This window comes from Salvia miltiorrhiza, unplaced genomic scaffold (genome assembly GCF_028751815.1).
Source record: "Salvia miltiorrhiza cultivar Shanhuang (shh) unplaced genomic scaffold, IMPLAD_Smil_shh fragScaff_scaffold_149, whole genome shotgun sequence".
Classification (NCBI taxonomy): domain Eukaryota; kingdom Viridiplantae; phylum Streptophyta; class Magnoliopsida; order Lamiales; family Lamiaceae; genus Salvia; species Salvia miltiorrhiza.
In genome coordinates this window covers 313,979-336,757 of record NW_026651424.1, presented here as the reverse complement: position 1 = coordinate 336,757, position 22,779 = coordinate 313,979, and the positions used below count along the sequence as shown (strand labels likewise).

The following is a 22,779-nucleotide window of genomic DNA, read 5'->3' as shown; positions in this document are numbered from 1 at the left end:
GTTAGATGTCCATACCATGCTCGAGGGGCTTGTTTAAGGCCGTAGAGAGCCTTCTTTAGCCTGTAGACGTGGTGTGGTCTGTGTGGATCTTCAAAACCTTTCGGCTGCTCTACATACACCTCTTCTTTTAGGATGCCGTTGAGGAATGCTCCTTTAACATCCATTTGGTACAGCTTGATGTTGAGATGACACGCAATTGCAAGAAGCAGCCGTATTGACTCGATGCGGGCGACTGGAGCAAAAGTGTCATCGAAGTCAACACCTTCGACTTGGGTGTAACCTTGCGCCACAAGTCTCGCCTTGTTCCTCACTATCGTCCCACACTCGTCTGATTTGTTCTTGAAGATCCACTTTGTGCCGATCACATTCCTGTCAGCAGGTCTAGACACAAGATACCAAACATCACTTCGAACAAACTGGTTAAGTTCATCTTGCATGGCTAGCATCCAGAATTCATCACGTAATGCCTCCTTGACTGTTTTTGGTTCAAATTTCGATACAAAACACAAGAAACCTGGTATAGACGTGCAAAGAGAAGACATGCAAATCATCTTCCGGTAATCAACTGGCGGTTTACCTCTTGTGGTCATGCCATCACTTACATTGCCAATTACTTGGGAGGTTGGGTGATTTTTGTGAATCCTTCTGGAGGGTGCATTATTCACATTTTCTCCTTGATTATTGGGGGTTCCCTCTTCATCGGTATCACACTGTTCTTCTGGTGTCTGTGGTGTGATTTCTTCTGTTGCCTCAGCATCTGCAGTTTCATCCTCTGCTGGCATCACAATGTCCATCACCTGCTCTTCTCTATTATTCTCATCTGCAATACTCCTCACATCATCAAATACCACATTTACAGATTCTTGAATAGTTTGGCTTCTCAAGTTAAAGACTCGATAGGCTTGACTATTCAATGAATATCCCAAAAAGATACCTTTGTCACTTTTTTCATCAAACTTTGTGAGATATTCTCTGTCATTCAGTATATGACACACACACCCAAAGACATGAAAGTATTTGAGATTTGGCTTCTTACCACGCAGAATTTCATATGGAGTTTTGAACGTACCAGGTCTGATGTTGACTCGATTGTTGATATGACATGCGGTGTTCACAGCTTCTGCCCAGAAGCGTTGTGCCAATTTCTTTGAAGCCAACATCACTCTTGCCATCTCCACCAGGGTTCGGTTCTTTCGTTCCACAACTCCGTTCTGCTGAGGCGTCTTGGGGGCTGAGAATTCTTGAAAAATCCCTTTCTTTTCACAAAAATTTGTGAAAGCCGCATTCTCGAACTCACGTCCATGGTCAGACCTTATTCTTGCAATTCTCGCACCAAACATGTTAGTAAACCGGGCAAAGAGTGTTTTGAAAACATCAATAGTTTCAGATTTTTCACGTAAGAAAAAGGTCCACGTATATCTTGAAAAATCATCCACTAAGACATACACATACCGTTTACCTCCAATACTTTCAACACCAACTGGTCCTACCAAGTCCATGTGAACCAGTTCAAAGCATCGAGTCATACCAAAATGTTGTTCAGCTTGTTGGGTAGCACGATGGGTGGCATGGATCTGCTTCCCTTTTTGACAACTCTCACACACTTCTTTTTCCTTTTGCATGATTTTTGGGAGACCTCGGACTGCTTCCAACTTGGACAACCTGTCAAGATTCTTAAAATTTGTGTGCCCTAACTTTTGATGCCACAACATGCTTTCATCAATTTGGGCTTTATTGCACTTAGGATCATCGACAAGGTAACAGTTATCACTAGATCTTTGCCCTCTCATAACACAACAATTTTGAGTATCAAAAACCTCACAAGAGTCCTTGTTAAACTTAACATGCAAATTCTCATCGCATAGTTGACTAATACTAATCAAATTTGCCATAAGACCTTTAACATGGAAAACATTTTTCAAACAAGGTAAGCCGGTAACATTTAAGGTGCCTTTACCAATGATCTTACCCTTCGAACCACCACCAAAAGACACAAACCCACCATCACATACCTGATAGTTATTAAGGTAAGCATTGTCACCTGTCATGTGACGAGAACATCCACTGTCGAAATACCATGAACTTGAGATGTTAGTTTTCAGTGCTGTGAACACAACATTACATTTCAGTTCATCTTTTCTGACCCACTTCCAGACTTTCTTGTGGGCTTGTGGTGGATTTTTCTTCCCTTTGGCTCTTGTTTTCTTTGAGTTGACAAAGATCTTCTTCTCGTCATTGAACTTCCTGAAACAGAACGGTCGAATGTGGCCAATTTGATGACAATAATGACACATATACCTCTTTCTTTGTGGTCGTGTCTGTCCACCTGAAGTTCCTTCCACGACAAACTCCTTTCCATGAGTAGATTTTACCTTTGTCTTTCCAGGTGTGGGTGCAGCAGCGGGTGCAGCAGTGTATCCAAGTCCAGTGGTGTCCGTAGTTCCTGCAGACACAAAATCATCAAGCCTATGCCGACTTGAATTCCATTTGGCAATGGTACTTTGAGCTTCCTCCAGCTGGCTTGTAACATGCTCAAGCTTGACTTCTTTTTGTGTGATTGAGGCTTCAAGCTTTGCCAACGATCTTTTTAGCTTGACATTTTCCTCCTTTGTTGCTTCAAGCTATTCTCCTTGCTTTTTCCATTTTCCCAGTAGTTCGTCATAGAATTATTTAAGTTCCATGACAACCAGCATGGTCTCTTCGTTGCTTTCCTCTGTGTTACCTACACATGCGTTAAAGCACAGACAATTTGGAAAGAACCCTGTGTCATACCTGTTTAACAGCTGGTCTCCTTCATCATCCTCATCGTCGGACAAGGTTTTTCCAAACTTGACATGGAAAGCTGACAGACCGGGATCATCATCATCTTCTTTTTCTTCCTTTGAGCTTTCCGAACCATCGAAAAATTCAGCCTCATCATCACTCCAAGACACCCAATATGATTTGCCTCGTTTTCGAAGGGTGTTCGCACACTGGTTCGCATAGTGACCAAACCCCTTGCACTCACGACATTGAACATTATTGATGAAATTTGGATCATACCTGAAGGTTTCAGTCGTTGAGGCAACTTTCCTCATTGGTCGTGGGGGTGTGAAGTCATTCCTCTTAGGTGGTACGGAATCATGCCTTGGTGAGTTTCCTTCTCGATCATTCTCTTTGTTCCGTCTAAGTTTTCTCACCATATTGTTGAACTTCCTTGTGATGAGTGCAACACCATCTCCTTCGTGAATTTCCTCCAATTCTTCAGAATCCTCTAGATCACGTATCTGAAGGGTGTGGCTGCTGGTTGTTGTCGTAGATGTGCATCCGGCATTGAACGCAACAGCCTTCTTCTTGTGCAGCAATCCTCTTTCTTCCAGGGTCATCTCATAGGTCCGGAGTGTGTTCATCAAATCCACGAACTCCAGGCTTGCAACATTATGACTTGTTTCGATGGCAGTAATCTTCATTTCAAAACGCGGTGGGAGCGTTCGTAGTGCTTTGGAGACAAGCACCCGATTGCTGATTGGATCTCCGAGCTCACGGCATTCATTAGCCACACTGAGTATCCTCTTGGAATACTCTTTGATGTCTTCACCTTCATCCATTTTCATGTTTTCGAACTTAGTGGTCAGGAGTCGCAGCCTTGTTTCTTTGACACTTGTGTCGCCCTCGCAGTGTCTTTGGAGTATATCCCATTGTTCCTTGGCCGACGTGCTATTCTTGATGAGATTGAACATGTTCATGTCCACGAAAGAATAGATAGCATGCATAGCCTTTTCGTTGAAATTTGCCTCCTCGAACTCAGTTCGACTCCATTGAGCAGGTGGTGTCAAGATCACATCACCATGGGCATCAGTGGTCTTGGGGGCAGACCACCCTTCTTCGACGCAGTGCCAGGCTTTAAGATCGATAGCCTTGATGTACTGTCGGATTCTTATCCTCCAGGCCGAGTAGTTTGCACCATCAAGGATAGGAGGACGCATAACACCAAACGGCTCCATGTGGAAACAACTGTTGTAACAACTGTGACGGGAATTGTTGTAACAACACCAAGGATCACACTCAGTGTATCGAGTGTTTGCTCTGACGCCAATTGAAAGTGTTGCTCCACACGAACTAACTGCAAACCTTGTGTTAAAGTAACACACCACACAACACAGAGTAAATAATGCAGCGGAAATAGACGAACACCAAACTTTGGAAAAATTTCTTCAAGTTATAAATAACTTGAAGAATGCCTTATGGCGAAATTACTAAACGGAGAATGACACTCTCGTTCAATACCTTTACAAAGGACTAGGTATTGAACACCATACACTCTCACAAACAAACTAAACTGGATTCAAGAGCTATACTCCGAAATCCAACAAAACACAGAATGCTATAACTAATGTTATCCCAACACGAGAAACAGCACTCCTAAACAGATCACTCAAAAGCTAGATATCTTCTCTCAAAGTTCGTGATCTGAACTGGGACTTCTCCTTGGTATATATAGGCATCTCAATCTTGCTTCCCAAGGCTTGAAGTCGTGGCTTGGATCATGGATGAAGTGGCCGTTTGATAGTTGTTGGATTTAGTCCACTTCTTCCTTGATTTTAGGAGCTGCCACACGCTCCTTTCTCTCTCTCTTTATCTTCACTTGTTCCTTCCTTTTCTCAACAGAATTTGTTCCTTCTTTTCCTCCTTCATCCTACACGTCTTCCATCATTTCTTGACTCGGCAAAACACACTTATTCAAGACTAACATGCTAAATTGTCAACACAGCTCAAGAATATGAATTGCATTGGTTTCTTGCTACCAAGACATTAGAATCCAAGATTTTAAATATCATGACGAATACAAACTCACCTTAACACCGATGCTTCTGATTCAGAAAAGTCAAGTTATCTTTGCTTCGTTTTGAAGAAGCCACTGAATACCTCCTGCAAGTCACGGCTCGTCACAGCCAAATTAGAGTATTTGTATACATAATAAAGACTTTACGTTGCACACAAAAGCAAAAGAGAGAAGCACGAACCAGAACACGGCGACAAACAACTGCGGACAGCCTTCAAAACGCAGCGAGGGAGGTCAGTGAGGAAGGAGACACACGGCACAGGTATGGATGCTTGCGAATCGCTGGCGAGCGGAGTACGGAGTGTCGGAGCTTATAATACGATGTTGCGCTTCAAGATTAAAAAAATTGTAGAGGAATTGACAAGATAATAGTGAAAGTCAAATTTTCAGAGTATGAGGCTGCTATGGTAAGGGGTTTCCTTAGAATCCGTAGATTTTCAGATTCGTTAGCCGGTTTTGGTCGGCTTTTGGAGAGCTGAAATCCCAGAAAAAAAAAAACAAAAAGCTACTGGCGTGCATACAAGTGATAAGGAAGTAGTTGAATATAAATTGGCTTATGTTGAAGAAAATATATCCGAGAATTCCAAAATATATCCAAATCTTTCATATTCAATTCAATTCATCATTGACTCAAATACAACTTATTCGGTGATTTGGGTGGAAATGATTCCAAGTATATCTGAATCTTTTATGTTCAAATAGATTCATAATTTTTTTATAAATATATAATATAAAATATATGTAATAGGGGTTTCATAGTCTTGGAAGAAGAATAGAATTCTAATGCAATATGGAATGATGCGGATGAAATCAGGATAATTATGGATAAAAACAACATTAAAAAGGAACGTGGTTATAGCAGGGTAGAGGAGATTTGGTTTATAATAAATAGGGATTATAGCCAAAAAATACACGAACTTTGATAAAAGTTGTAATTTTCACCTGAACTTTCAAATTGGCCAAAATATACCTGAACTTATATTTTTTGTTGTAAATTTCACCTCGATGGAGTTCAATCATTGCAAGTTCAGGTGAAATTTACAACAAAAAATATAAGTTCAGGTATATTTTGGCTAATTTGAAAGTTCAGGTGAAAATTGCAATTTTTATCAAAGTTCGTGTATTTTTTGGCTATAATCCCTAATAAATATATATTAAATAGATTATAACTATATATAATATATTTGGTTTATAATAAATATATACTCCCTCCTTCCCGCCCAAGATGCTACATATTCCTTTTCGGGCCGTCCCAACGAAGATGCTACATTTCTATATTTGGCAAAAATAAAGAATTTTAAACACTTAATTAACACTAATTAAGTATTTCTTTATTACATTCTCTCTCCTACTTTATCACTTTATTACCTTCTCTTTCTTACTTTATCACTTTATTACTTTCTCTCTCCTACTTTATCATTTTATTATTACACACTTAAAACATTAATCTACAACTCCTTAAATCCCATGCCGAAAAGCAAATGTAGCGTCTTGGCCGGGACAGAGGGAGTATTAAATAGATTATAACTATATATAATATAAAATATGTAGAGGGGTAAAATAGGCAATCCACAAGTTGTCCCATATAATGCTTAGGCTCTTTTTCTATTAGTATAGATATATTTTTTTACATTTCATTTGACCAGGTTAGATCTGCCCGATTTCTTTGTTTAAACTATTTTATTGATTAGTTTTAATTATTTGTTATTAGAGTTGAGTAAAACAGATAAAATTGATAAGATAGAGTAAGATTGGAGGATGATTAAATAAGCAATTCAGGTTTAGAGTGATAAATATTTATCTAAGTTTTAATGATCAGAATGCGGACTAAGTTATTCATCACCAAAAAGTTGATCATTAATTTATTAGAAACAAACTACCGCAACTAACACGGTGCAATTGTAGCATATTGTAACAACCCGCTCTTTTATATTTATTTAAGTCCAATATTGCGTGTTTATAAATTTTTTTAGTAAATGAAACGCTTTATGAATTCCAACTATGATTCTGAATTACGTAATTTGGAAACAGATTCGCTACACTAGCAGTATACATTTATTTATCTTCGCGTGTTTAAAACCGCGACGTGAATCTTCGAGTCGATGAATAATTATTATTCAAAGTTATAACCAACTTAGCAAAGTTGTGTTATTTATTAATCAAGATGGAATTTATTTCATATTGTTACTTAAGTCGTGAATTATTTCAGACTTTGAAGCCAATTAAATCTACGGATTTAATTTAGGTATTAGAATGACGAACGAATTAAATCTATGGATTTAATTTAGCAATCCACTGTTTTAAGTTAGATTTTTACAAGACAATATAGATATCGGATACAAGAATTATTCGATTAATCTGTATCTGAATACAAGTGCTCGATATTAGAAAAACTCGATACCAAAGTTTCTAATACAGAACCAATGAAAGATTTATTGTAGACACAAAACAATCAGTACCGCTACAGTACTCAATAGTTATTGCTACAGTACTCAACAGTGTTGCTACAGTACTCTGCCACCCCCCCTAAGTTCAAGAAAATGTGAAAAACAATAAGGTATGGAGACATGTGCTGCACACTCCCCTATCTTCTCTTGAGCCTGCTGCACCCTTTTTTTTTTCCCACGCCTATGCAGCCATGCTTTGTCCATCACCTTATCAGCAGCCACCCTCATTTCATTCTCATTTCCACACCTAAGGTTTCTAAGGAGCTCTTCATTCGGTGCCTGCCAAGTTCAAGGTGAGACCTTGTGTAAATTCGTCCACCCCCACCTTGATATTCACCTGCATTCATTAAGCAAACATACTCGTCATTTTTTTCAGTTCGATCTGCCGCGTCTTTTGGTCCGACTGCAACCTCTAACCAAAGCAAGCATCATTCAAGGTATATACTATCCCAGTTTATCCAGTCCACATTCATACCAACAAGCATGCTCAGTTTATGAAATGCAGAGTGCATAAATGAGTAATATACGTACACATGGGTCATAAGCAAACCACGAGTTGCTATAAAAAGATTAATCCATAGTATTTTTACAGAAATTGAATCCCATTCTATGATGCTCCCCCTTGCACTAGTAACATGAAAGACATAGATTATAGAATGAGTTTTCCTTCACGATTTAGAGTAACTGAATCTAGTATTTTAGGGAAGATAAGAGTAGTATTTTGTTGTACCTGTTTTCATTAAACCGGGGACGGGTACCAAATGACGTCGACGCGGACCGATGAAGAGGAGGCGGAGGTCGTCCAGCTGAGCAGGGGCGACTTCGCCTGAACCGAGAGACGAACGAGACGACGCGATGATGGAGCTCTCACCGGCTTCGGAACTCGGAGAAGAACTGGAAACGGCGAACACCCGGCTGTTCGCCGGCCTCCCTACAGCAGCAGCGTTCGGTGCTTGGCAGCAGAAGTCGGTCTTGGGCGAGGCAGCGGCAGCCGACGACGGTGGTGGCCGTCGGAACTCTGCAACAGCAGCCGGCGGACTCCTCAACGAACAGCAGCAGTCGGCGGACTCCTCGGCGACAGCAGCAGTCGAAGGCGGCTGACTCGGCGACTTCAGGCGGAGACCGTGCGACAAGCGATCGAGACCCGGCTGTTCGTTGGCCTCCCTACAGCAGCGGCTCGGTGCTCAGGCAGCAGTTGCCTCCGTCAGGCGGCGAGCAGCAGTTGGCGGGCGAGCAGCAGCAGCGGTTCCAGCCGCAGGCGGCGAGCGGCAGCAGTTCCAGGCAGCAACCGCGACTCGGCGAAGCAGCAGCGACTCGGCGAAGCAGCAGCGACTTCGGCGAAGCAGCAGCAGTCGGCGGCAACGGGAGAGAAGAGAGGCGAGGGAGATGTGACTGGTGTGTGCGAGTCGTGTGAGGAGGAGCCGCGGCGGCGGAAGTTAGAGGGAGGAGATGGCTGGAACGATTGAGAGAGAGCCGAGCGGTTACTGTGAGAAATAGAGAGTTGCAGCGTTGTTCTTGATTTTAGAGAAAGGATGCAGTATTGATAAAGAAGAGAGATGAAGAATAAAAAAAAGGATAAGTGGGTAGACAAAAAGAGAATAAAGAAGAGAGATGAAGATTATAAAAGATACGGAAGCATAATAAAGTTCATAATTGTGAAGCAATAAATTATTAACTGTAAAGTGTGCTTAATATATAAAATGCAAAAGAGAATTGTCGGTAGAGAAAACCGAGAATGATGACTTAAGGGAGAATTTTTGGGCCCTCTTATTGGGCCTAGTTCATTTTATTTGTTGGGCCAGAGATTAATTCATTTTGGGCTCCTATTATTTCATATGGGCTTCAAATTCATATAATTGGGCACCTATTATTTATTTATTTAGGCCCAATAAGAATTATTATTTTTAGGCCTCATTATTAATCCTAATTATATTTAATTAGTGAGAAATTTTAAGACTTACTAATTATTAATTAGTAAGTGAATTAGAATATTTTTTTAAGATGAGTAGATTATTAAAGATTAATAATCCGACCTCATATGACGAGCTTTAATTCCTTAAATAGGATTAGCATCTCATATTTAATTAAAAGAATATGAGTCATGCATAATCATTTCATGCATCCTCATTTATTGAGATTTTTCGAGAATTAGAATCTTATTTTATTTTCTCGGATTAAAGGTCAAGCACCAGAGTTAGAGCTAAACCGTGAGTCTGCTATTCAGGTGGGCTTTCTTACGTATAAACTAAAACCATATAGTAGATTTGTTAAGACTTTATGCTTATGAATCTAAATGATATTGTCAATGCCTAAATGCTTTATGTTTTGTTATTAATTGCCTATCTGATGTTAATCGAATTCGGATTCTGGATGGGACCGCAAATCCCTTCGGAATTAGTGTACACCTTGTGATCGTGAGTCATCTAGCGGGTTGGCCGATCATAGTGTCCGTAGAGGGAGGCCTCCCTCTCGGCACGAGTTACTGATATGGTGATTAATGATATTAAAATGCCTGCGCGGGTTATTGATGAAAGAAATGATATTATGTTTGGTAAATACGAGTCTTTAAAGGAAAACCCTCGTATCTTACTACTGTTAAAGGCTTGAAAATAAAATATTATGCATGTATGTAAATTTCGGCAAGTGTCCACTAAGTACTTTCGTACTTAGCCCTGTATGTATTTATAAATGTGCAGGTTGAGCTGTGATCGAGGATGTAGTGTGCAAGCGGAGCTTTTGTCGATCTAGGAGGATTACCTCAGAGTAGAGTATATGTCTTCATACATATACTCAAAATGTTATTCCGCTGCGAACACTGATTTCGTTATGATATTATGTTATTTGTCAAACAATATGTATTATTTAACAATGTTCTCAAACTCATTGGGCACCCTTTTTCTGGATATTATTATGTACGGTCCCCTTGTGGCCTTCTTGATATCTAGATATTTCGATTGATTTCCTTATACAAGTCGAGTCATTAAGAGACTGAATATACCCCTTTCTAAATCCCGCTCCTAAATTCCCTCCCTTAGTCGCGGTTTCCCCGAATTTGCTATCCTTAGCAAGTGCGGTCGTGACAGAATGGTATCAGAGCATTTCTTTTGCTCTGAGTACTAATCATTCCTTCTAAGTTGAGTCTAGATTAAGTAAGTCAATATACTTTTAAACTAGTTGACAAAAGCTTGGCACTACATCTCGTCACGCTCAACAGAGGTTATGGTAAGTACTTTCAAGTTTTAATTAAGTTAATTTCTTGAAATGTATGAAGCATGAATAAGTATGATTATTGTATGAATCCCAAGAACTTAGAACTATTAGGTTATATATATGCTCACTCACACAACGGAACATAGAAGAGAACTTAGGGAGATGCCTTAACTTTCCTTCATGTTACGATGACATCAATAATGACGATTGAAATAGAGAAAGAGGAATCACACGAAGAGTCGCATGATGAAACCACGAGCATGAAGATTGAGCAGCGTAACGAACGTTAATAGTACGTTGATAGCATGGGCATAGCTTAAATATTCGAGTATTTTTCTATGATGAGATCTCGATTTGGCTTGGCCTTTTGAACTTATTTGTTGAAACTTTTAGTGCTCGTTGCTAGATCTAAGAGTGTATCATCATCGCATAACAAACCCTAAGATCGGTAAGCAATAACACTAGAACTATATGATAGTCGGATTCTTAATCGGTGATTAAGTATTAAGAACCTGTATGGCTTGTGCATAAATACTAGATTTAGATGATGTTGTGATTTTGTACGTTTTGTTTATCGAACCGAACTTGTTTTCCGATTTTAGAGCCTTATCGCTTTAAGTTACTTGTCGTGTGTTACTTTTGACGATAGAACTTCCTTTGTTAGATGGCGAGAACTGTATTCACCCGACGACGACCACTGCCCCGATGGGCTAGTCCAGAGGAGATTGAGCGGTCCTACCGCACCTATGCTCCATGTCACGGGGATAACCTCGGACAATTTCTCGCAGGTTTTCACAGACACTGGGTGGAAGCGAGTGCACATGGAGTATCAGGGTATGACGGTATCCAGAGGTTGATCTTACTGTTACCTTCCGAATGGCAGGGATGGGCTAGGATGATCTCTGCTCATTACATCTTTCGCCGGGAGAATTACCACGATCTCGCGGGAGACTTCCCTAGCTTCATTGCGGAGCTTCAGGCCTGTTTCACCTTGTGGGGCCGCGCCCCTCTAGGGCCCTACATCCTGCCGGGAGACTACGTACAGGTGGGGACGCCTTTGCCAGCGGAAGCACCCACTACTGCTCCCGAGCCCTCGATGGCCTTGCCCCGAGATTCTCCACCACGAGCCTCAGTTCTAGGGCGCCGTGGTAGGCACGATGACGAGGCAGGCCCTTCTCGTCCACGGGCTCGCAGGGATTTCCCATCGCCTCCTGACTCAGCAACCCGGGCTGCTACTCCTCCACCACCAATGATACCTACGATAGACGCAAGGTTTGAGGCTGCCATGGCAGAGGTCGACAGGGTCATGGCCAACATGAGGGAGTTCCTAGATAAGGGAAAATACCCTATGCAGGAGGATGATGGTACAGTACCGTATGGTACGATGAGGAGTACTCATCCCGAGCCCGTGCCACCTCCAGCTCCGATCAAGCCTCGCACCACGGTCAGGATCAGTACCAGAGATGATCCGATCCGTGAGATTGTGGACGACATCTTCCGCTCAGCCCAGATCATGCGGGAGACAGGCGAGGGCCAGGGAGAGACTCCGTTGCCCAACTCGGAGCCGGGCGAGGATGAGGAGGAGGACCCCGAGGAGGATCCAGAGGAGGATCCAGAAGAGGACCCGGAGGAGGATCCGGAGGAGGACCCCCTAGCGTCACCGAGGAGCAGCAGTACCGCGACTCAGGGTTCGCGGATTTGATAATTTTTAAGCTTGTTGATATTTCCGGAAACGATGATTCGTTCCGATATTTTTGTAATCTATGACTATGATTTTATTTATGTTGTCTCTAGCTAGCATTAGTACGAAAACGTTGACGTTTCATGATTAAGTACCATTTTGAGGTTGCATAGCTAGTAAGCCGGTACACCATAGGGAGTACTCGGATCGACTTTACTTACATTTTGGTTGACGATGTAAAAGCCCTCGATGAGGCAATTTTCCAGGATATCTATATATATATGACCCTAGCGTGGGCTTTCTACGACGATCTCGTGTATGTTTTATGTTTCTCTACGGGTTTTATTCTTCACAAGTCAGTTAAGAATGTAGTAACTTTGAATAATGTGACTTGTGTATGCAACGGTTCCTGTTAATATCTTAGTTTTGGAGTTATGATAAGTTAAATTTGACAAACAGTTCCTTATTAATTGCCTTAGAGATTCCTGTATAGAATGTATTAAAAAGGGTGTTTGTAATTTGCAGAATGCCGCCTAAACGAGGTCGCCCCCCTAGAAGAAACGTTAACAATGATGGAAATCGCGATGAAATACCTGAAGGGCGGCGAAACGATAGGGAACCTACCCCACCCCCTCCACCCCCTGCTAGAAGGACTGAAGAACTGTTCCTTCGACAGAATCCGCCCACGTTCACTGGGACAGGCGACCCAGCCGAGGCCGAAGCTTGGATACGCGCCTTGGAGCGTATCTTCACTTTCCTACACTGCACAGAAGAGGAGCGACTCTCGTGCATGTCTTTCCAACTAGCCGGATCGGCTGACTTTTGGTGGGAAGCCCGCCGAAAGACTCTGACTCCCGAACAATGGGCAGCATACACTTGGGAAGACTTTAAGACGGGATTATACGATAAGTATATTCCCAAGAGCTACAGAAAGAAGAAGGAGGCCGAGTTCTATAGCCTGAAACAAGGGAAGAAGACGGTGACGGAGTATGACAGAGAGTTCTGCGATCTGTCGCGTTATGCTCCGCAGCAGGTGGATACTGATGAGAAAATGGCGGAGAAATTTTGTGCCGGTCTGAGGCACGAGATTCGGATGACTCTAGCTAGTCATGGTGGACTCTCATACACTGAGTCTTTGAATAGGGCACTGGACATCGAAGCTGCAATGCCAGTAGAAAGATTGGCCCCGCCACAGACCTCAGCACCAGCCAATCCACCTGCACGCCCTCAGAACTTTAAAGGGAAGCGCAGTTGGAACGACCGTGGGGGAAATGAAAACCAGACTAACAAGAGGCCATGGCAAGGAAATGCGCCGTCGGGACAATATCAGCAACAAGGACAAGGGAAGCAACAGGGTCCTGCCCCGGCTGGAGGCAGCCAAAGACAAAATGAAGTTCCCCTTTGTCCAAAATGCCACAAACCACATCGTGGTGTCTGTAGGGCTGGAACTGACAGTTGCTACACGTGTGGCCAGAAGGGCCACTACTCCTCACAGTGCCCCAACAAACAGCAGGGCGCGGCAATCAGGGCCACTTATGCCCAGCCCCTGCGAGCAGTTCAAGGGCAACACCAGCCCCGCCAACAACAGCCATACCAGCAGCAATACCAACACCAGCACCCACAGCGCCAACAGCAACAGAGGCGGCAGCAACCATTGCCACAGCAGGCGAGAGCCTTTGCTCTCACCCAAAACCAGCCCGAGAAAAACCAGGGAAACCTGGCAGGTATGGGCAAGCTTAAAGGTTTTTCCATTATGATTCTGTTCGATACCGGTGCCTCGCATTCTTTTATATCTGCCCCTTGCGTAGATACCTTAGAAATCGAATCAGAACGAGCTAAGTGTGCCTTAAGAATCACTACACCCTCAGGAGGAAGATCTACCACCACACATGTTTGCTCGAACGTAGAATTTGAAATAGGAGAACTTAAGATGGTAGCGAACAATCTTAATATTCTGCTCATGTGGGACGTAGATATGATCTTAGGAATGGACTGGCTAGCTGAGAATCACGCCACCATCCTTTGTAATGAACGAAAAATTTCTCTTCGACCACCTGGAAAGGAACCGACGGAATTTCACGGCATAGGTATGAAGAAAAGAGTACCAATGATATCCGCATTACAAGCCAGAAAGGAGATGATGAAGGAAGGAAGCACAGCTTATCTCGTCTACCTAAACGGGGAAGCTAGTGAAGACAAGAAGGTGGAAGATGTGGCAATAGTACGAGACTTTCCAGAAGTTTTTCCTGAAATATTGCCGGGACTACCTCCAGACAGGCAACTAGATTTCACCATTGATCTAGAACCTGGATCTGCCCCAGTATCAAAGGCACCATACAGGATGGCCCCAAAGGAACTACAAGAATTGAAGGTGCAACTACAGGAACTCTTGGACTTGGGTTTCATCAGGCCCAGTGTCTCGCCTTGGGGAGCGCCTGTACTCTTTGTCAAGAAGAAAGATGGAACCATGAGAATGTGCATTGATTATCGAGAGTTGAACAAACTGACGCTTAAAAACAAATACCCTCTCCCAAGGATAGATGATTTATTTGATCAACTCAAGGGAGCCAGTGTATTCTCAAAAATAGATTTAAGGTCTGGGTATCACCAGCTGAAGATCAGACCAGAGGATATACCCAAGACCGCTTTCCGCACAAGATATGGTCACTATGAATTCGTTGTCATGCCTTTTGGTCTAACCAATGCACCGGCAGTATTCATGGACCTCATGAATCGAGTTTTCCATCCATACTTAGACAAATTTGTCTTAGTATTTATAGATGATATCCTCATCTATTCTAAGAATGACCAAGAGCATGAAAATCACTTGAGAATCATCCTGGAGACATTAAAGACGGAGAAGTTGTTCGCCAAATTCAGCAAGTGCGAATTTTGGCTGAGAGAAGTAATGTTTCTAGGACACATCGTATCAGCAGATGGAATTAAGGTGGACCCCGCCAAGGTGCAAGCAGTGCGCGAGTGGAAATCACCAACCACACCTAATGAAATCCGGAGTTTCTTAGGTTTGGCGGGATACTACCGGAGATTCATCGAAGGATTCTCTAAAATAGCGAGACCAATGACGCAATTACTTCGCAAAGGAATCAAGTATAAGTGGAACGAAGAGTGTGAAGCCAGCTTCCAAGAGCTGAAGAAGAAATTGACAACTGCACCAGTGCTAGCAGTTCCAGCAGCTGATAAAGAGTACGTGATCTTCACGGACGCGTCCAAAAATGGGCTAGGTTGTGTGTTGATGCAAGAAGGGAAGGTCATCGCCTATGCCTCACGGCAACTAAGGCCACACGAATTGAACTACCCCACTCATGATCTGGAACTGGCAGCAATTGTGCATGCTTTGAAAATTTGGAGACACCATCTATATGGAGTTAGATGTGAAATCTTCACTGATCACAAAAGCCTTAAGTACTTTTTCGAGCAGAAAGACTTGAACATGAGACAGAGGAGATGGCTCGAGCTCGTGAAGGATTACGATTGCGGTATCAACTACCACCCGGGAAAAGCTAATGTAGTAGCTGATGCTTTAAGTCGTAAAACTCAATCCGAGTTAGGACTTCTTCTCACTCAAGAGGACGCGCTTGTAAAGGATTTTGACAAATTGAAGATAGAAGTGGTTCAGCCACCGGCAACGACAAGAGCAATTATTGCAACTCTGGTAGCCGCCCCAGACCTCAGAGAAAAGATCGTCAGTGCCCAGAGAGCGGATGAGGACTTAGAAAAAGTTCGTCTCAAGATCCGAACAGGCACGCCAGGAGGCTACCAAGAGGCAACGGATAACGCCGTTCTTTTTGAAGGAAGATTGTGTGTTCCCCATAACGAGGAACTCAGAAATGAGATCATGAGTGAAGCTCATGACACGCCCTATACCGCTCATCCCGGGAGTACCAAAATGTACCAAGATCTGAAACAGAAGTTTTGGTGGGACGGAATGAAACGAGATATAGCCTCGTTTGTAGAGCGCTGCCTTGCATGCCAGCAAGTGAAAGCTTTACATCAACGACCATATGGGAAATTGCAGCCATTGGAAATCCCAGAATGGAAGTGGGAGCACATAGCAATGGATTTTGTGACGGGTCTACCCAAGACAAATAGGGGCAACACAGCTATTTGGGTAATAGTAGACCGTCTCACGAAGTGTGCTCATTTTATACCGATTCCAATTACCTATGGATCGGAGAAACTAGCCCAACTGTACATCCGTGAGATTGTACGGCTACATGGAATACCAATATCCATTACTTCAGACAGAGATTCAAAATTTACTTCTAGATTTTGGATCAGTTTGCAGAAAGAGTTGGGAACAAGATTAAACTTTAGCACCGCCTTTCATCCTCAAACAGATGGACAATCAGAAAGGACAATTCAGACCCTTGAAGATATGTTGAGGACAGTGGTGCTAGACCGAGGAGGAAGTTGGGAATCAGTGCTACCGTTGATCGAATTCGCCTACAACAACAGTTACCAGGCGACCATTGATATGGCACCCTATGAGGCGCTGTATGGAAGGAAGTGTAGATCACCACTTTACTGGGATGAGGTGGGTGAAAGAAAAATCCTTGGGCCAGATGCAGTAAGCGAGATGATTGAGACCATTCGCCAGATTAGAGCAAGAATTAAAGAGGCCCAGGATAGACAGAAGTCTTATGCCGATACCCGACGAACCGAACTACAATTTCAAATTGGAGACAAGGTTTTCCTGAAAGTGTCACCCTCGAAAGGGATCGTTAGATTCGGTGTTAAGGGTAAGTTGAGACCCCGTTTTGTAGGACCTTATGAGATCCTTGAAAGAATAGGTCCCGTAGCGTATAGGTTGGCGCTGCCACCTAGCTTTGGAAACGTCCACAATGTATTCCACGTGTCACAGCTGAGACGGTATGTGTTTGACCCCAAACACGTGATTCACCAAGAGGAAATGATTCTTAACCCAGACCTGACGTACGAGGAAAAACCTGAAGCTATTTTGGACCGAAAGGTGCAAGAGTTGAGGAATAAATCAATCGCGTCAGTCAAAATACTGTGGAGACACCATGGACCTGAAGAAGCGACGTGGGAACTTGAGGACCAGATGAAAGAAAAATACCCAGAACTTTTCACATAGGTATGCAAATTTCGGGACGAAATTTTCGTTAAGAGGGGTAGTATGTAACAACCCGCTCTTTTATATTTATTTAAGTCCAATATTGCGTGTTTATAAATTTTTTTAGTAAATGAAACGCTTTATGAATTCCAACTATGATTCTGAATTACGTAATTTGGAAACAGATTCGCTACACTAGCAGTATACATTTATTTATCTTCGCGTGTTTAAAACCGCGACGTGAATCTTCGAGTCGATGAATAATTATTATTCAAAGTTATAACCAACTTAGCAAAGTTGTGTTATTTATTAATCAAGATGGAATTTATTTCATATTGTTACTTAAGTCGTGAATTATTTCAGACTTTGAAGCCAATTAAATCTACGGATTTAATTTAGGTATTAGAATGACGAACGAATTAAATCTATGGATTTAATTTAGCAATCCACTGTTTTAAGTTAGATTTTTACAAGACAATATAGATATCGGATACAAGAATTATTCGATTAATCTGTATCTGAATACAAGTGCTCGATATTAGAAAAACTCGATACCAAAGTTTCTAATACAGAACCAATGAAAGATTTATTGTAGACACAAAACAATCAGTACCGCTACAGTACTCAATAGTTATTGCTACAGTACTCAACAGTGTTGCTACAGTACTCTGCCACCCCCCCTAAGTTCAAGAAAATGTGAAAAACAATAAGGTATGGAGACATGTGCTGCACACTCCCCTATCTTCTCTTGAGCCTGCTGCACCCTTTTTTTTTTTCCCACGCCTATGCAGCCATGCTTTGTCCATCACCTTATCAGCAGCCACCCTCATTTCATTCTCATTTCCACACCTAAGGTTTCTAAGGAGCTCTTCATTCGGTGCCTGCCAAGTTCAAGGTGAGACCTTGTGTAAATTCGTCCACCCCCACCTTGATATTCACCTGCATTCATTAAGCAAACATACTCGTCATTTTTTTCAGTTCGATCTGCCGCGTCTTTTGGTCCGACTGCAACCTCTAACCAAAGCAAGCATCATTCAAGGTATATACTATCCCAGTTTATCCAGTCCACATTCATACCAACAAGCATGCTCAGTTTATGAAATGCAGAGTGCATAAATGAGTAATATACGTACACATGGGTCATAAGCAAACCACGAGTTGCTATAAAAAGATTAATCCATAGTATTTTTACAGAAATTGAATCCCATTCTATGATGCTCCCCCTTGCACTAGTAACATGAAAGACATAGATTATAGAATGAGTTTTCCTTCACGATTTAGAGTAACTGAATCTAGTATTTTAGGGAAGATAAGAGTAGTATTTTGTTGTACCTGTTTTCATTAAACCGGGGACGGGTACCAAATGACGTCGACGCGGACCGATGAAGAGGAGGCGGAGGTCGTCCAGCTGAGCAGGGGCGACTTCGCCTGAACCGAGAGACGAACGAGACGACGCGATGATGGAGCTCTCACCGGCTTCGGAACTCGGAGAAGAACTGGAAACGGCGAACACCCGGCTGTTCGCCGGCCTCCCTACAGCAGCAGCGTTCGGTGCTTGGCAGCAGAAGTCGGTCTTGGGCGAGGCAGCGGCAGCCGACGACGGTGGTGGCCGTCGGAACTCTGCAACAGCAGCCGGCGGACTCCTCAACGAACAGCAGCAGTCGGCGGACTCCTCGGCGACAGCAGCAGTCGAAGGCGGCTGACTCGGCGACTTCAGGCGGAGACCGTGCGACAAGCGATCGAGACCCGGCTGTTCGTTGGCCTCCCTACAGCAGCGGCTCGGTGCTCAGGCAGCAGTTGCCTCCGTCAGGCGGCGAGCAGCAGTTGGCGGGCGAGCAGCAGCAGCGGTTCCAGCCGCAGGCGGCGAGCGGCAGCAGTTCCAGGCAGCAACCGCGACTCGGCGAAGCAGCAGCGACTCGGCGAAGCAGCAGCGACTTCGGCGAAGCAGCAGCAGTCGGCGGCAACGGGAGAGAAGAGAGGCGAGGGAGATGTGACTGGTGTGTGCGAGTCGTGTGAGGAGGAGCCGCGGCGGCGGAAGTTAGAGGGAGGAGATGGCTGGAACGATTGAGAGAGAGCCGAGCGGTTACTGTGAGAAATAGAGAGTTGCAGCGTTGTTCTTGATTTTAGAGAAAGGATGCAGTATTGATAAAGAAGAGAGATGAAGAATAAAAAAAAGGATAAGTGGGTAGACAAAAAGAGAATAAAGAAGAGAGATGAAGATTATAAAAGATACGGAAGCATAATAAAGTTCATAATTGTGAAGCAATAAATTATTAACTGTAAAGTGTGCTTAATATATAAAATGCAAAAGAGAATTGTCGGTAGAGAAAACCGAGAATGATGACTTAAGGGAGAATTTTTGGGCCCTCTTATTGGGCCTAGTTCATTTTATTTGTTGGGCCAGAGATTAATTCATTTTGGGCTCCTATTATTTCATATGGGCTTCAAATTCATATAATTGGGCACCTATTATTTATTTATTTAGGCCCAATAAGAATTATTATTTTTAGGCCTCATTATTAATCCTAATTATATTTAATTAGTGAGAAATTTTAAGACTTACTAATTATTAATTAGTAAGTGAATTAGAATATTTTTTTAAGATGAGTAGATTATTAAAGATTAATAATCCGACCTCATATGACGAGCTTTAATTCCTTAAATAGGATTAGCATCTCATATTTAATTAAAAGAATATGAGTCATGCATAATCATTTCATGCATCCTCATTTATTGAGATTTTTCGAGAATTAGAATCTTATTTTATTTTCTCGGATTAAAGGTCAAGCACCAGAGTTAGAGCTAAACCGTGAGTCTGCTATTCAGGTGGGCTTTCTTACGTATAAACTAAAACCATATAGTAGATTTGTTAAGACTTTATGCTTATGAATCTAAATGATATTGTCAATGCCTAAATGCTTTATGTTTTGTTATTAATTGCCTATCTGATGTTAATCGAATTCGGATTCTGGATGGGACCGCAAATCCCTTCGGAATTAGTGTACACCTTGTGATCGTGAGTCATCTAGCGGGTTGGCCGATCATAGTGTCCGTAGAGGGAGGCCTCCCTCTCGGCACGAGTTACTGATATGGTGATTAATGATATTAAAATGCCTGCGCGGGTTATTGATGAAAGAAATGATATTATGTTTGGTAAATACGAGTCTTTAAAGGAAAACCCTCGTATCTTACTACTGTTAAAGGCTTGAAAATAAAATATTATGCATGTATGTAAATTTCGGCAAGTGTCCACTAAGTACTTTCGTACTTAGCCCTGTATGTATTTATAAATGTGCAGGTTGAGCTGTGATCGAGGATGTAGTGTGCAAGCGGAGCTTTTGTCGATCTAGGAGGATTACCTCAGAGTAGAGTATATGTCTTCATACATATACTCAAAATGTTATTCCGCTGCGAACACTGATTTCGTTATGATATTATGTTATTTGTCAAACAATATGTATTATTTAACAATGTTCTCAAACTCATTGGGCACCCTTTTTCTGGATATTATTATGTACGGTCCCCTTGTGGCCTTCTTGATATCTAGATATTTCGATTGATTTCCTTATACAAGTCGAGTCATTAAGAGACTGAATATACCCCTTTCTAAATCCCGCTCCTAAATTCCCTCCCTTAGTCGCGGTTTCCCCGAATTTGCTATCCTTAGCAAGTGCGGTCGTGACACATATATAGCAATCGAGCATCGTATCCACATGGACTGATAGACGAAAATACTCTTAAGTAATCCTAATAATTCTCTAGCAATATTCAGGCAAGAACACAAATAAGAGGTGAAGAAACAAAAATAATAGACTCAAATAACATAAATAAAGAAATATAAATAAAGCAAATAATAAAACGACTGATCCTAGGGATGTAAATTCATTAATCAAATTCACATAATCAACCTATTAATTTTAATTACCAATTTAATCTAGCTATGATGAGAGATCACACATATAATCAAATACTCTCGCTAGAGCAGCATATAAGCATATAAAAGTAGATTAATAAATTATCTATCTCCGTGATGTCTCAAGAAAATCTACTAACTCCAAAAGCACAAAAGAATAGCTCCTTATGATCCACCTATCTCAACTCCAAAAGCACAAAAGAATAGCTCCCTATATATGATCCACATATCTCCATTAAGTCTCAAGGTTAAAATCATATCATATATCCACGTAGCATTAAGAATAAAAAATTACTCACTCCTATTTGAAGTGTCCTAGTTGGTTTTGGCACGAGAATGTAGGTGAGTGTGATAAAGAGTAAAAAAATAAAAAGTGGTGAGAGTGGTGGAGCCCACTTTTATTTTGTGAGATGAATAAAGTAGAGATAATTACAGGTAAAAAGGTATAAGCTGGTGGAGTCCACTTTCTTTTTTTGGAACTAGGACACTTATTATGGGACAGTTCAAAAAGGAAACTAGGACATTTGTTAAGGGATGAATGGAGTATTTATCAAATTTCCAATTTTTTTTAAATAATAACGATTGAAAATTTGATCATTAAAAAATAATCATTTTATTTGAATTATTTTCTATAATCAACGACCGAAATATCTATTGTTAAATATTACTCCCTCCATCCACATAAAATGTATCAACTTCTAAATGACATGTGTTTTAATAAAGTAATTGAATGTGTTGGAGTAAGAGTCTCATTTTATTGTGAGTGAAAAACTTATAAAAAATACAATGGATACATTTTATATGGACGAACGAAAATGACAAATTGGAGATATTTTAGATGGACAGAGGTAGCATTAAAAAAAAAAACTAGACTATATTAAGACCGAATAATATTGGTTGTTAGCATTATTGGTTTAATATTTTAATTACGAAAATAATATCGATCGATTATTTTCATTGATCATTAGTGCATCTCTAATTGGAGGCTCTAAAAAGGGGTTCTAATTGGTGGTTCCCACCTTAGAGCATCCCTTCTCCAATGCATTGACTTTATAAGGGGCTATAATTTCCTTATTTTCATTTTACTCTATTTTTATTCTTCAATTTTAAAATTCAACATTTCATTAAAATTAAATTTAAATATTAAATTAATTAAAATAAAATATAATAAATAAAAATAATAAAATAATTAAAAATTAGGTAAAAAAATTTAAAAGAATTTAAAAAGTTTAGGATTTGAAAAAAAAATCCAAACTCAAAATTAAAAGAAAATATATTGAAAAAAAAGTGACGGCTGTCTTGTAACACCCCGTACCTTTCCTTATGATAAGAGATAGTGTTTTAACACTACTGAGAATACTGAGATGCCGAGATGTGAAGATTATGAGTTATGAGTGGACAAACTCATGATGGAGTTAGAGTGAAGAGATTAGAGAAACGAGTCGAGTTATAGATGCCGATTAATTTGAGTCGGGATTTTATTTATTTCCGACTACCGGGAATAGAATTTCCGGATACCGAGTTATCAGAGGTTGACAGTCCTATTAAGAAAATAGGAATAATGAGTTTGACATAGAGTCAAGGAAGTTGCCGATGAATGGCGAGATGAGT

The 22,779-nt window shown here is 41.5% G+C and overlaps 1 long non-coding RNA gene across 1 annotated transcript; it reads right to left on the bottom strand.

Moving 5' to 3' along the window:
- Positions 1-17,741: 17,741 nt before the first annotated feature.
- On the bottom strand, positions 17,742-19,496 carry LOC131002604 (uncharacterized). The gene is made up of 2 exons (XR_009094357.1): positions 18,588-19,496; positions 17,742-18,194 (listed from the first exon to the last, which is right to left on the bottom strand). It is a non-coding gene; the product is annotated as an uncharacterized LOC131002604 (long non-coding RNA).
- Positions 19,497-22,779: the final 3,283 nt, after the last annotated feature.